Below are 15,369 nucleotides of genomic sequence, written 5' to 3'. Positions count from 1 at the left end.
TCAGTGTGACAGTCAGTCTTTATTTCCTTGGGTCACCGGAGGCTAAAGGATTGAACGTAGTCTAATTCAATGAGAGGGCAATTCCTCAAAGCACTAAAAAGATAATAATTAAAGAATACTGGTTTGAACTAAAGCCCCACACACTCTTTATACATGTCACACATCTGTTGTGAATGACAGATGACAGAGAGCAAGGAGCTGGATGCCATATGATCAAACGTGAGTGCATACAGTGCAGCATTTGACAAAACCACAGTGAAATCACTTTCCTTCACTCTTCTCTCCACTCTGCTATTTTAGTTTTTTATTGTTTTGTTATATAATGTATGCACTTTAGTAGATCTATAGCTCTGTATAATTGCTGGAATAATCTCATGAGTGATTTGCCCTCTTATACTGGCAGTAATCCAGAAAAAGCATTACAGCAACCATTACGGTTTTAGCTTACCTATTTATTTTTACAAATGTTTTTAAAAAAACGAAGTTCTTATGGCCCAAATCTGTAAAACTACAAGAATCAGAGAATTTCCTATTATTGTAATTGCTAAAGAAACACAGACATATCTAATGCCACCAACTACTGCTAACAGAATCCTTACCATACTGACTGAGCTCTAACGCTCATTTGTCAAGAAATAGGAGGAACCAGATCAATAATAATACTAAAGTAAAATAGACCATTGTATTTTGATATTAGCATGAAATAGAAGACTATATTCTCAGGATTTCTCAAGTAATCTGTACAGATTGTTTAGACATAAAAGGTATAGTGGAATAAAATCTTGCTTCTGGAAACAGGACAAATAGATCAGTAGACATTAAAATATTTCCACAGAGTTCAGTACTTTTACAAGCATACTGAATTTAAATAAGGTTGGTTTTTTTCATTTTTTAATTCAATTTGTTCCTGTTATCCATATGTCTAAAAAAAACCCATTTAATTTTCATGTAATTTTCATGTGTGAGTCCCATAATGCAAAAACTCAACACAAAGCCTGATGGATGGGTGAGTTTTGCTGGAGAGTTAAACTGTAGTTTAGTGAATTAAAGTTAGTTAAAGTAAGTTAAACCATATAGACAGATTCAGTTTTGAAATGAAGGTATTGACAAGCTTATCTATCAATGAGCCATAAAATTTCCCAAATCAATACAGTTTATGTAAAAATTAGAAATACCAAAATCTCGATCAACAATGAACAATAATTCTAATTCTGGTGACAGCCATGGTAATAAGTTCTTCCTGTAGTGCAAGTGCAGGTAAGAGTTGCATCATGCTAACTTTTTAAAAATGCAGAAGAACTGGACAGTAAATGCTGAGGAACAAGAACACATGGCAGACAAAATACAGGAAACTACCAATCAAGAGAACAATTGATCTCTGTACACCAGCAGTTTGCACATAAAAGAAAACCATTTCATGTAACATGAAAAGAAAAGCTGTAAAGAGACTCTGAAGAAGTCAGTAATAAGGACATTTGTGACAAATTCATTGAAAAGATAAAGGTTGGTCTGGGAGGAAAATCTGTATGGGACAAAAAACCCCACCAAGGAGCAACTTCATGCTAACAAAACAAAAAGTTGTATTTTCAAATGCAGTTTATTATATTTGGTAAGGTAGGGGTAAATTTTTTTCAAGCACAAACAAGATGATATTTGATAGAGAGACACAATAGAGTAATTGAATTCCAAATAAAGGTTAGTATGGCAAATCAAAGAATTTGCCAACATCCTCATTACATGCAGTCTTCAAACTATTTTTTTTTCTCCAGAAATCTCTTCATACTGCAAACATTCTCATATTTCTCTGTATAGTTGCATGGGCTACAAGTCAATTTATATGTATTTCTGAAGTCAATTACAACAGAGAAATAAGTTAGTGAGTCAGTAAGTGTTAGACTGGCAAAGACATAATTGAAAATCCAAGTTTCTCCATGTGCAAAATAGTTAACAGTCATGCTAACTCCTGGTGTAGTCATGCTAACTTTCTTCTGCCTGTATGTCTTAACACTTAGTCAGTTGCATCAACAACATGACTTTACTTCTATTCACTCCTTCTGAAAATAGTCCCAAGAGTTAAGTACATGCCAGTTACACTTATCTATTTCTTGTTGACAAAAAACCTTTTTCCATATGAATACCCATCATTCAGAAGCTGGAGTGATCACTACAACTAAAAATTAAATTGAAAAGACAATTATTTTTCATAATTTTTTATGTAACATGAACAGAATAATCTAGAAGGAAAAGTGAGCTATTAGTTGCTTCAATCACTTATTAATATGAAACTTTCTTAAACATATGCCAATTTGAAATATACTTTTATGTAGTATATGAGATCTACAGAAATGTATTTTATTTATCCATAACACTATCCATCTATAAAAATATAGGAACTGATTTTCTGAAATGCTTAGTGCCTTAGCTGCTACTGACTGCTTTTTCAGGAAATCAACAGAGCTGGAAATCAGGTCAATGGCTCCAATGCATAACCTCCTAAAACTAATATATCCTCCTAGAAGAAACAACCATTGGCTCTAAGCTAGGAAGAAGTTTTTTCTCTACTTCACTCACAAGCCCTTATATTCCTCGATCCAAACAGAATCCTCTTTTTTACAGTTAAAGCAGTGTACATGAGCCTACTGAGGTTTTACTGACCCAGTAGGCTTGGAAAAAATCCCCGATGATTTCTTGGCACTTGCTATCACTTGTGACCTTTATTTTCTAAGAAGGATTATTATTACCTCCTTGCACTCTACCTTTCCCTACAGGATATCGCCAACCATATGTCAGACTTGCTCAGGGGGTTCTCATATACAACTCAAACAATTTTATATGTATTTCTAGTGTTCACTGAAAATTATGCCCATTTCTTTCTATGTTAATTCCTATTTCTCAATTAAATGTGGACTTCTAACCTGCAGTTAAACACACAGTAACTTATATAAAATACAGAGATCTGCTGGTATCAGTAGCTAAACACTACTTAATTTTCATTAAATCACATACATGAAGCCAGATACGCCAATCAAGATGGTAGAAGATAATATTTTTAAAGACCTTTCTAGCCTTGCAACTAATCATTTAATCATATACCATTTTGTGCGATGTTTCTATGAAAATGCACTTAGCCATGAAGTTTGATCTTCACTTGATACCTCCACTTTGCTCATTAATCTCCCTTCACAGTCTATAATACTGTCTCATAAACCACGGCAGAGACTCGTATTCTTTATTCCAGTAATCTTCACCCTCTGTCCCATGATGTAAGAAACTTTTGCTCCTGAATTGGTAAGATTTGGTATCCCATAATTTTGCAGTGTTGGAAACATGAAGCTTTGTGGGAAAAAATAGAGAAAGAAGAAATAAAAGAGTTTTATTTATGAAAGAGAAAGAAGTTATCCATTCAAGCGGATTGATATCAAGGATCTCAAATGGCAAAACATCTATATGCAGACCAATAAGAATAAGAGAAACAGTAGTAATAAGATTATTCTGCTACTCAATTATGTTACATTTCAAAATGGTCCCTGTTATCATATCTAGGTTGAATCACATGGCTAACTTTTTATTGGCTTGTTTTGGTTTGGGTTTTTGTTTTTTTTTTTTTAGACTGTGGTAAGGGATTTATGAATTAAAGAAATGGGGCATTATTAATAATTGTAAAATTTCTAAACTTATATCAGTAAATTCAGTAGCTTTAGCAGTACTGATCCTAAGCAATGTTATTTGTTTCCTGGCAAATCCAAACTTGAGAGGATTCCGTAATAAAAGTGCCATGTCCTTCCACAGGGAATTTAGACTGTAGGAAACTCTAAGTGCAATGTTTGATCAGTAACATAATGACATAGCTCCATGTGAAAACTACCTGGGATGGCAACAGGAAGAGTGAAGAGAAGCAGCCATTTGAGTCCCAAAGTTATTGTCACAACATAGGCAATGCACTGCACAGGACAGTCCAGGCAATATGGTCCACGCCTTGAATCAGAAGTAGAATTGTCCATAAACTTCCTATCCCTTAGCAAAGACACAATACTCACAGATTTCTGCGAAATATTTTAGACACTGTGGGAAATGAGCAACATGATTGTCATGTATTTAAACTGGAATGGTGCTCAAATTTTCACTTGTAAAAATGTCCTCTTTGAGTGCATTAAAAATACAATATTAAGAAAATATGTTGGATGAAAAATAGTGATGCTTATATTATTTCTGTCACTCTAATTATCTCTTCCAAAATAATTCATTTTGGTATTTATAAGACATCCTTTAATCCAACATACTTTTACATATTGAGAGACATTTCTGTAATCTTTTAAATACAACTATTATAGCCCCATTTTTAATTTAAGATGATATGAAGTTAAAAATTCAAATACCCTGGAACATTTCAGAATTCCTCTGCTTTCACATTTCATTACAATTCAAGTACAGTCCAAGTTTTCTAGAGATTTTAAAACCATATCAAGACACACGGATTCAGCGGCAAACGATATCTCTGAAAAAGAAGAAAACCCATGGTAAAAGTTTTAACCATAAATATAGGATGTCTTATGGACCAGGATAAGGTTTTACTATTCTCGAGTGTTACTAAGAAAGTGAGAGTTCAAGAGAACATAATTCCGCAATCACATCAGTGAAATGTGCCAGCAGAAGCAGTGAGCCAGCCCCAAGGAAAAAGCAGATTCATCCTTCTGCAGATGAACTGTAAGAAGCAGTTGTCACCAGCTACTGGATGCAAGAATTTATATTATCGTGCAAAATACCTTTACCTGCTGATGGCAGGTCAGCTCCTCTACAGCTAACTGAACACTTTCAGCCACTTCTTCACATTCTGGAATAAAAACTGTTCCTCTTGAATGTCACATAAAGTCAAATAAAAGTGTCTCAAATATTTAAAAATATATTTGCTTTAGCTTTTTGCTTTTGACATTTGGACTTTTGTCCTTTGCTTTTTTTGCCCTCCCCCCTTGATCGCACAGTAATTAGTTTCTTCCTGCTTCTAAGTATGAGAAGCTGAAGAGTTCCAGTGACCACTAATACTGAAGTTTTTAACATTTCTCACCTAAGAATAGAAGCTGTTACTAAAATAGCTGTTGCTTTGAAATTTAGCCAGCCAGAAAACCTTATACAGGAAGGACTATTTTCCAAGACATTGAGGATACATGTTATGATTGCAAGTTTACCATTTCACAGATTTTTCAAGCATCAGTCTTTAAGCATATACATTCATGGTCAATCTGATCCTTCTGGAGCATGCTAAAGCCTAAATATTGACAATATTTTTCATTACTTTATACCAGAGGGTTTTGAGGACTCTACAATCTGGATTACGAAGTCAAAAAATGGCAAAGTATTGAGCCATTATTTCCAGCTGCTGTTTTGTACACAAAGCCTGCAGAACCTGCAAGCATATCTGCTTTTCTGACAGTGCATTGGTTCTCATTTGTTTCCTTGGGAAAAGCTCCAAGGAAATTTTGCTGATGGAGATGACAAACTGGGAGAGGACAAAGGTACAGCAGGTCCAATTCATTACCCAATGTGAGTATGAAATTTTGAAAATAAATTCTATTGATATGTCATCTGCTGATGGTTTGTAACAGACATTATTTGGAAAGTTTGCCTTCTTTCCCTCAAAAAAGGTTAGTTGTCTAGACTTTGAGATATAACGCGGAATTTGACCCATAATAGCAAAATTGCTAAGGCACCTCTATTTATCTCCTTAAGTGATGGAAGGTATAGCTTAGCCTAAGGGCTTTCTAAAATATATTTGGAAAGATTTGCTACATTGTAAATAAGTCTTAGATGGGCCAAGTCATTCAGAAAGGAGATTGGTTTTACGTAAACCCATTGCTGTTCAAAACATAGGAGAATTTTCAAGTTTTCAACCTTGCAATTCCTCAAGTCAAACCAGCTGAAGAAGATAAAGTTACTTTTTACTGTTAAGACTTTTATAAAGGAATTGTTCCGAATTCAGATATAATATACCTGAATTTTTTTGCATTAAAGTCTGTCATAAATTCCAATTTCTGTGTCCATCCCAACAAAATGCATTTAAGCATTGACATTAAAGTTAAGCCACCAATTAAAAAAATGGCAATATCATCACAAGTATTTAGTGCACAGTACTTTAAATGCCATAGGCTTGTGCATTATATGTTCAATATTAGATAAGATGTTTTGTTGATCCTGAAAAACCTGCAAACCTACAATTTGAGATGGAGAGAAAAAAAAGAGATTACTGCTGCAATACATCCCTGCATCATCATGACAAGCTGTGGTGGATTCACCCTGGCTGGATCCCAGCTGTCCCTAAAGCCTTTCTCTTACTCCCCTCCTCAGCTGGACGTGTGCATCAGCTCCACCATAGGCTGCACCACAGGCTGCAGGGGAATCTCTGCTCCAGTGCCTGGAACACCTCCTCCTCCTCCTTCTTCACTGACCTTGGTGTCTGCAGAGCTGTTTCCTTCATCTGTTCTCTCTCGTCACTGTTGCTGTCTATTGTGCAGGTGGGTTTTTGCATCCCTTGCTTAAAAATGTTATCTCAGAGGCACAACCACCATGGCTGATGGCTCAGTGGCAGGTCTGTCCTGGCGCTGGATGGCATCAACTCCATCAGACACAGCAAGAGCTTCTGGCAGCTTCCCACAAAAGCCAACCCTGTAGGCCTCCCACTACCAAAACCAAGCCATGCAAACCTGATACACAAGCCTGTGAAACACCCCCCTCAAAAAAAAACCAAAACAAAACCAACCAACCAAAAAAAAACCCAAACAAAAAAAAAAAAAACACCAAAACACACCACCAAACAAAACCCTGAAGCTCTAAGACCTACATAAATAAATGAGCATAATTCTACCCTGCAGATGGTAAACATACTGGAGACAGGAATTCTCACAGACAAGTGGCAGTAACAGAACAAATAGAACAATAATTCTACATTAGTTTTAACTTTTTTTTCCTATAAGGAAGAGAAAGACTAAATATTCATTCAGATAGGTTTACATCCATCACACTTTCACTTTTATTTTGAAAATTTAGAGTATTTTTATTTTTTCAATTTGCCTCTAAATTAATACCAACTAATGCAAATGTATTCTAATTTAACTCATCACCATCATTACAAGTTCCCCAAATGTATTGCATCAACACACCAAAAAATTTCTCAAAACACCTCGCAGCAGTCTCCAAAATATGACAGTCATCATTGCCCATTCATTTCTATTAGTGTTATTACAAAAGAGGGTAAAATTCTACTATAAGGCATACAAAAAACTGCCCTTAAGTTAAACGATTTTCTATACATTTGAAAATACCAAAAAAGAAAAGAAATTATTCTTTAGAAGGTTGTTCTTTTTTAATTTATACAGATTGTGTTTCTTGGGGGAAAAAAAGACAACTGAAAAAATCGTAATATTCTTATCATTATTTCTAATTTTGTTAGGTTTGGGGTGATTTTTTATCTTGAAAGCTTTTTTTAAGGCCTGAATGGTTATGGAATTCAAAACAATTCCCACTTAATAGCTTACTTGTTTGTAGGATAAAGTCTCAAAAATGCTAATACAAAAAAAAAAAAAAGAAAAAGAAAATACAATTTGATTCTTCACCTATAAAAGGCTTCAAAATCCATTTAACTATATGAAAAACGAAAATTTAAAATTCCAATTCCAGTGCTGGTAGCTATCAGAATTCCCTTTTCACAATCATGACTGCACCAAAAATGCAACAAAAACCAGACTAAAAGATTTTCTGTACCCTAAATTTCTCTCATGATTCAGTATTCCTCTGTACAAATACAAAATACAAGGCTATGCTCCCATCAACACGCACTGATGTTCTAATAAAAGGCTCCATGCTTATTGCACCCCAAATCCCTTAGACTGCACGCATTTCTGACTATTAATGATTAATACTTAGCTTTGCTTTATGCATTAACCACAAACAAACTTGACTACAAGACTGACATAGATGAGTCACAATAAATTCATTCCCTGTAATTTGTGTCTGCTATCAGTGGAGAGCCTACACTTACCAACTTAAACATCAGATTGAGATTTATCATAAATATTGCTCACCAATCACTCATTTATACATTTTTCTTTGTGAATATAGGAACCTTGAGTGAATATAGGAAAAGTTATAAATGAACAGGCAAGAACAAAGTTTGGAAAGAAGGTAATAGTAGGCCTTAGGAGACACAAAATGTTAATGAATGAAATAATGAAAGGAAAGTAATTTTCAGTTTACCTGTCCTCAGTACTTCATGGCACTGTTAATTGTCCTTCTTGTCAAAGTGCAGCGTATTTATGTTCTCAAAAGGTACACTGTGTCTTAAGATATGTCCACATTAACAATCTCCATTGCACATTCCTTTTTTCTGGCAACCTGTGTGTGTTGAGGGGAAAAAAGATAACATTTCATGGTGTGGCGTGTCTCATACTGATAGAGCACGAGATTATCATGTGCTTTAGAATGAACATAAAAATCTTGTGATTAATTATGGAACAAAAACAGCTCTAAAGTACAAGCAGTTGAAATTTCTAAGGCAAACCGCCTAAAACATACAATCTATAAAGAAAGTAAACAAAAGAGAATTCATCTGGTTTTGACTAGAGGTCATTGCCTGTTCTACTTCTCTTAATAAAAAATAATTTTAATAATAATGTGGAAGTTTTTCTTGAGACACCATAAAGTGGGTAGTCTGTACTACAGTCATTATCCAATTTACCAGACAAAATATTTCCCAATTCACACCAGAACTCAATGACAAAGAAAAATCATTATCCTTTTCTGAACTCCATACATTAAAATGCAACTTATTTTATTGTGGGTTGGTTTTTTCCAATGTTTCTAGCATTTTATAGCATTTGGCAGGAATTGTACATTCAACAAGGCCAAATGTACAGTGCTAGGGAGCACTGGAGAACTTGGGTATTCTTTGTGCACAAACTGTCTCTGACAGTAGAGCTACTTCCTGACAGGAATTAAATGCCAGGTATCATAACCATGACATACATAAATCTTCCCTACTAGATGCAAGTCTGAACAGTATTTTTTTTTTTTTAATCCCCTAGGACAAGCTTTTTGTCATTCTGATTACATTGCAGTTTTAAATACGTGTGACAGTCATTAATGGTTACAAATATATTTTATTAATCTGGAGCTACTTTATGTTACTCTGCTGTGGAAAACAAAATTCTAAGCCAGGTGTGTACTATGCTATTTTGCACACTGTAGCTATTCAAATACCCAGAAATGTAATTTGTCCTTTGAAGTAAAAACATCTGGTAGTAAATAGGGTGATCCCTAATTAATCAACAGATGTCAGACACATGATATCTGACAAATTAATTCCAAATATCAAATACTTCCACTGAAAAGAAGAAATCACTTGAACTCCCGAAGACTCATTTCTTCTGTGTTGAAAGGCAATGTGTGAAGGAAAATTCAAGGAGAAAAATATGGTAACATTCCTTTATGACTAATACTGAGCCTAATTTGAGGTATTGTCATATTTGCAGTTTCTCTTATGTACCACATAAGCTACATATATATTACTTCTGGACCACTAAAAAGGATGTATGTAGTAAATAGGCAGTGTGGAAATAAAAGGAATGTTTCAAACACTTCCATCTTGTTTTCTCCTAAGAATGCTTTTCTATCCCAAATACACTATCACCTGCCTTTTTTAGCTTATTGTGATCCAGTGGATTTATTAATTAACTGTAATTAAATTACTCTATTGTCAGCTTCTTGTCTCTGCTGACTGCTTTCTATGTATAGAAGAAAGATTAGCTTCGGTATCTAGAAAAGCAAAATCATTATTTAAAACTTAACTGGATGGGTCTAATAGTTTCTTATCATCTGAAAGAATTTCTATTTGGGCACAGATTTAAAAATATATTCTTCCTCAAATTTGTGAAATATAAAAAAAATAGAATCATACTGAATCTTATACAAAAAATATATTAATACAATATATAGGAAATAGAATATAAAAGTTAAAATGTGTTATTCTTTAAAGTGGAAAAAAAATGCTTTATGCATACACCTACACCACTGATATATTATTCATCTTCCATAATAAATGAGAATAATCAGGGGACAAAAATAGACACTAGAGAGAAAAACCCATCAGACACATTCACAGTCACAGATTATACCACAGCTTAATTTACTATTATATAAGGAAAAACTAAAAAGATTAGAGCTGTTCTGAAACTTAATCACCAGGATCATTTGAAAATTTCCCTGTAGAAAGTGCTTTTTCTCCTGTGCTGCATGAAGATCAGAATTTGGCCTAATTGTACCATTAAAACTACGAGAACCACTCTGCCAAAAAACAGGAGATACGCATCATCGTAGGAATTACTGTTATAAATTACAAATTTTAAATTAACCCCAAGTATTTTTCCTGCCATCAGTAGTTTATGCTTCACAAGGATGACATGAACTACCTTTGGCAACAGTAGATGACTGGATCAGATGACATTACAGTCTGCAAACCAGATCACATACTTTTCCTCTTTACACACAGACAGTGAAAATTATTTTATAATTGCAGAAGTAACAACCACCTCATAGTAAACTGTTAAGGTATTTTTTCAGTGAAAAATTTTCTTAATCTGTTTTGTCTTTATTAATAGATCACAGAACCAATTAGTACTTAATGTTAATCCAACTTTACCAGCAGTTAGTTGAGGTATTTCAGCTACCATTCAGTGTTGACACTCACATATGCAACATGTATGCTGGTAACTATCATCAGGCAATTCCTTTTCTGCTTTCAAACACAATTCAGGGAAATGGATGTTTGAACAGGTATGGGTGACAGAGGGACTCTGACTGCAGAGGTTCAGTTTCTAATGCAGTCATATGTTTAAAATGGGTCACCTAGGATGGTAATGGGCATTATGCTTTGAAAAGCACTGAGCACAGGAATTTTATCTTTTGGCCTATGTTTTCCATCTGTAAAATGACAGAAGTAATTCACCGTATATTTTATATTTTTATGTGTAAACAATAAAACTATAAATAGAACTATTTATAAAATGCATATAACAGTTATAACAAACTGATAGACATTTTCCTAATAAAAGTAATAACAGAAGTAATCATTAACACTTTTATTGTTAATCAAGTATTACATTATAATTGCAATTGAGGAACTGCCTGGATTATAGGTACAATTACACATTATGATTAAATACTGAACAATTTTCATTCTGTATTTGGCAATCACTGAGAATCTTTAAGGCTGGAAGGAACCTGTGAAGACCATCAAATCCAAGGTTTCAAAGACATCTAAAATGTTTTGAGGATGTGCTAAAGTGAGCATCAGTTTGTCTCTCATCCTGCCTCTAATATCTCAGAATCCTATTTCCTGATAATATTCCTACAATACAATGGTCACTGAAGGAAGGACTGAGCTGTCATCCACTAGAACCACAGCATTTGGTTGTTAAAACATTCTACTGTATCTCAGCAACCTGTTTGTGTCTCAAAACTTTAAATTAATTTTTGACCCTTTAATTTCAAATTCTGATTGGGTCCTGATTTCTGGTAATTTGACAGTGTACATGTTGTAACATTCCATTTTCCCTTTAAAAATATTGTTTATCAGTCTGATGTGATTTCACTGTTTCCACAGTAAAGACTACAGAGTTGTGAAAGGACAAATTCTTTCATCTGTCTCCATATTGTATTTAAAAAAACCTTATCATCACAGCCCTTCTCATCCCTCACATAAACTTCAGGTCAAATTACTTCACATTACAGATGTGGAAATTAGAAAAATCCATGATTTTACTGCTTCCTGATGAGTGATGACTAAGACTGAATTATTTGAATTCTCTTTGCCATTGTATAATGCTATGAAACAAAATGCATTCTGCAAGCCCATATAGTTATCCAGAATTTCCTAAAGAACGTAAATTTTCAGTACCTCATTCAGGGCAATTTCCTTGTTTTATGATAGTTCTATGCTGAAGAGAATCTGACTCCCAAATAGATTAAGTCAACAAACCACATTGTAGGAGTCCTGGTTGGATTTACACTTGGGATTTTGTGAAAGTCACTCATTCGTTCCTACTAAGCCAATAAATCGTATAACTTGTTGGCATAGCCTGAATGTGACATAAAATGGACACATCTATTTCTCTTACTTATCACCTAAGGAAAAGGAAAATGTTTTCCATTCTCTAATTCTGAGAGAAACTTCTAGGACACTCATTGAAATAAGTTGACTCAGAACTCAACCATAATGTTTTAAATTAGGATTATTGGTTTTTTTCTTATAGAACATTCCTGTTTCACCCAGAAAAATTCCTTGCATACATGAACAACCATACAGCTTTTGGAGATATATTTTCATGTCATGTAAATTGGAATAATTGAAGACAGATTGATAAACCATTTCTTTAGCACTGCATAGTGATTAAGCCACACTTTAGGCACTTTTTATAAAGATGTTTTCTTATTCTGTCATTGCTTTAAACTGCCTGATTTTTTTTTGGTGGGGTATTTCTCCATTCCCAATGATAATTTAATTTCCCTCCTCTATAAAATCTTCTCTATTTCTCCATTCCTAACAAAAAAAAAAAAAAAAAAAAAAAGAAAAAAAAAGTGTGAGCAACACAATGGGAAATAACTTTCACTGCCATGAGCCACTTTTTTCAACCCATTCCCTTGTGTCTGGCTTTAGATGGAGTCAGTAACACCTGTGCAGAATTAAAGCTGCACAAGGCACATGGCAAGCAAATCCGAACAGACAAGTTTTATACCTATCTCATGCAGGTATGGAAGATTCCATATGTTGCAAAACAGGGTGAAAATAGCTATACTTAATTATAGGGATATTCAATCACAGCCCAGGATGCATGTGCTTCCAAATGACAACAGGAGAACCTCCCCCTCATCCTTGCAAAGGAAGCTGCATAGTCCAAAAAAAAACGAGAAGGAGCACCACCAGCTGATTCAGAGTGCCCTCTCCCAGGCACAAAAGATTTCCTGAGAGAAAAGTCTTCTCATATCATGTTCAAATGTGTCCCTTCAACTCCTAAATGTAACAGAAACAGCTTCAGATGAGATAGGTTTGAGATAGAGTGGGAAATGGAACAGTGCAGTGGAAGATTTTACTGGTTGTAAAGCTTTTAAATGTCTGATATATACAGTTTGCATGAAATTTCAGTGTAAATACTACTGATATTTTAAGCCTCCGTGTAAACATTCCTAACTTTAACACTGCATTATATTGATTTAAGTCATTTTTAGCTGGCTTAAACTAAATCAAGATATGACACATTGTGGAACATGAATGTCTACACTGGGGCTTACACTGAAAGAACTGAAGCTATGAGTCATTACAGAGTTTCAGTACAAATTGTATCTAGACTTAAGTCATCTTCATATACTATATGAGAAATGTTATTCAGCTGGGAAAGTCAATAGAATTTCCTTACCACAAAGAGGAAAAGCAACCTCTGGACACAGGGAATAGCCATATCATAATTCGTATTTATGTATGCAGATACTAAAACTATTTACCACACCATGACTGGCAAATTCCAATTATTTGATTTATCAAGACAGGGCAGTATCTAGCTTTAATCAGATAAGTAAAGGTTGTTAAACCAAAAAAGTTTTATATTTATATTGCTTAAAAAAAAGCTTCATGTTTATTCATCAGCAACTGAAAAATTTAAATCACAGAATTTATTTGTATACACCTAGAATTTACAGACATCAAAAACCCTTAGTCCATACCTAATTAATGTAAAAAAATAATTATCCTATTCCCATAAATATATGGATATAGATAATTTTTATATAAATAAACAACATCCTACAATCAGATTAGCCTGAGTTTACAGAATTTGTGTTCTATTTTACACAAATTTTGGAAACAGAATTTGAGCCTCATAGTAGGATGATATTGTAAAAAGTACCTTATTATCCCTTCCTTACTGTGTCCTCAGAATTAAAGACAAGCTGATACACATTCTGCAATTTATGAATGTAAGACAAGTTCTTATCCTTGAGAAAGTCAAAATAAACCATGTTACTTAAACAGGAATGAAATGAAAAATGAAACAAGTAAGCAATGAAGCAAACATTAAAACTCCTGAAAATCTGTAACTTAAACTTTTACAGAAATATATGTCTCTGATTGTCCTTTGCAGGTTTACTGATTTAGTTCTTGATATTTTCTAGTAAAATTAATCCATATGTACTAGAAATAGCATAGATCAAGCAAACATCAGCCTAACATCAATTTTCTCAAAAGCCTTTGATCCAAACAGAATTCCCTAACTGGATAGAATCAATATATCTTATCTCCTCTGTGATTCTTTCACAGGCAGCATTATCTGGAGAGTTTCCATGTGGTTCTGTATATGTTCAGTATAGCTTGATTTATTTCATTATATGCAATTCAGAATGCTATATCAAGGCACTTCTTGCAAATACTGCCTTAGGTCATTTGACCCTCCAGAGATTAATTTCAATTAAAAGACATTTTTCACATAATAAAATAACAGCAAACAATTTTGATGAAAGACCAAAGTTGGTTTTTTTGGTAGTATTTATTTACTTCAGCATATAAGGCATGCCTGTAGGATACACACTAAGGTAAATGGAAAAGTCTGGCTTTTTTCCCTGAGAGCCTACTGATTTACTGTTTCTTCCGTATGTTCCCAGATCCATCTATGAAGAGAACCTCCACTCCAAGTGAGTGAAAACACATACATGACCTCCTTTAATAAATTACAAAAAAAAAAGTTACCAGACCAATAAACATAAAAAATGAGAACACAAACCATAACACCTACTAGTTTCATAAAGGAGAAATGAAATTTTTCACCAATTCTTTGTCCTTGGTTTCCCCCATTTGTGAATTATTATTTCAACAGCTTGCAACCTATTAATCATAAGTTATGACCTATTATTATGACACAGATGAACTGAATTATGCTGGTTTTGGATGGGATACAGTTATTTTTTTTTCATAGTACATGGTATGGGGCTGTGTTTGAATTTGTGCTGAGAAGAGTCTTGATAACACAGGGATGTTTTTGTTACTACTGAGCAGTGCTTACAAGAGTCAAGGGCTTTTCTGCTGTTCATCCCACCATGCCAGTGAGGAGCTGGGTGTACACAAGCAGTTGTGAGGGGAGACAGCCAAGACAGCTGTCCCCAGCAGATCAAAGGGACATTCCATCCCATATGGTGTCACTCCCAGTATATAAGGCTAGAGGAAGGAAGGGGCTGAGGGAGGAACATGATCAGAGTGAGAGCATTTGCCTTCCCAAGTAAGGTTTATGCATGATAGAACCCCAGGAAGTGGTGAATTAATTCCTTCTTTTGATTTATTTG

The 15,369-nt window shown here is 34.3% G+C and overlaps 1 protein-coding gene across 1 annotated transcript in view; it reads right to left on the bottom strand.

The window, feature by feature from the left end:
* LRRC4C (leucine rich repeat containing 4C) overlaps window positions 1-15,369 on the bottom strand; it is a 477,061-nt gene that overhangs the window by 193,439 nt on the left and 268,253 nt on the right. Inside the window, exon 3 of the mRNA XM_085062637.1 lies at window positions 8,245-8,382. The gene's annotated coding sequence lies outside the window, so the exon portion shown is untranslated. The remainder of the gene's footprint in view (window positions 1-8,244; window positions 8,383-15,369) is intronic.

This window comes from Lichenostomus cassidix, chromosome 5 (genome assembly GCF_008360975.1).
Source record: "Lichenostomus cassidix isolate B80296 chromosome 5, HeHo_3.0, whole genome shotgun sequence".
NCBI classification, from domain to species: Eukaryota; Metazoa; Chordata; class Aves; order Passeriformes; family Meliphagidae; genus Lichenostomus; species Lichenostomus cassidix.
Note: the sequence above shows the minus strand (reverse complement) of the source record. Positions and strands in the feature narration are given on the sequence as shown.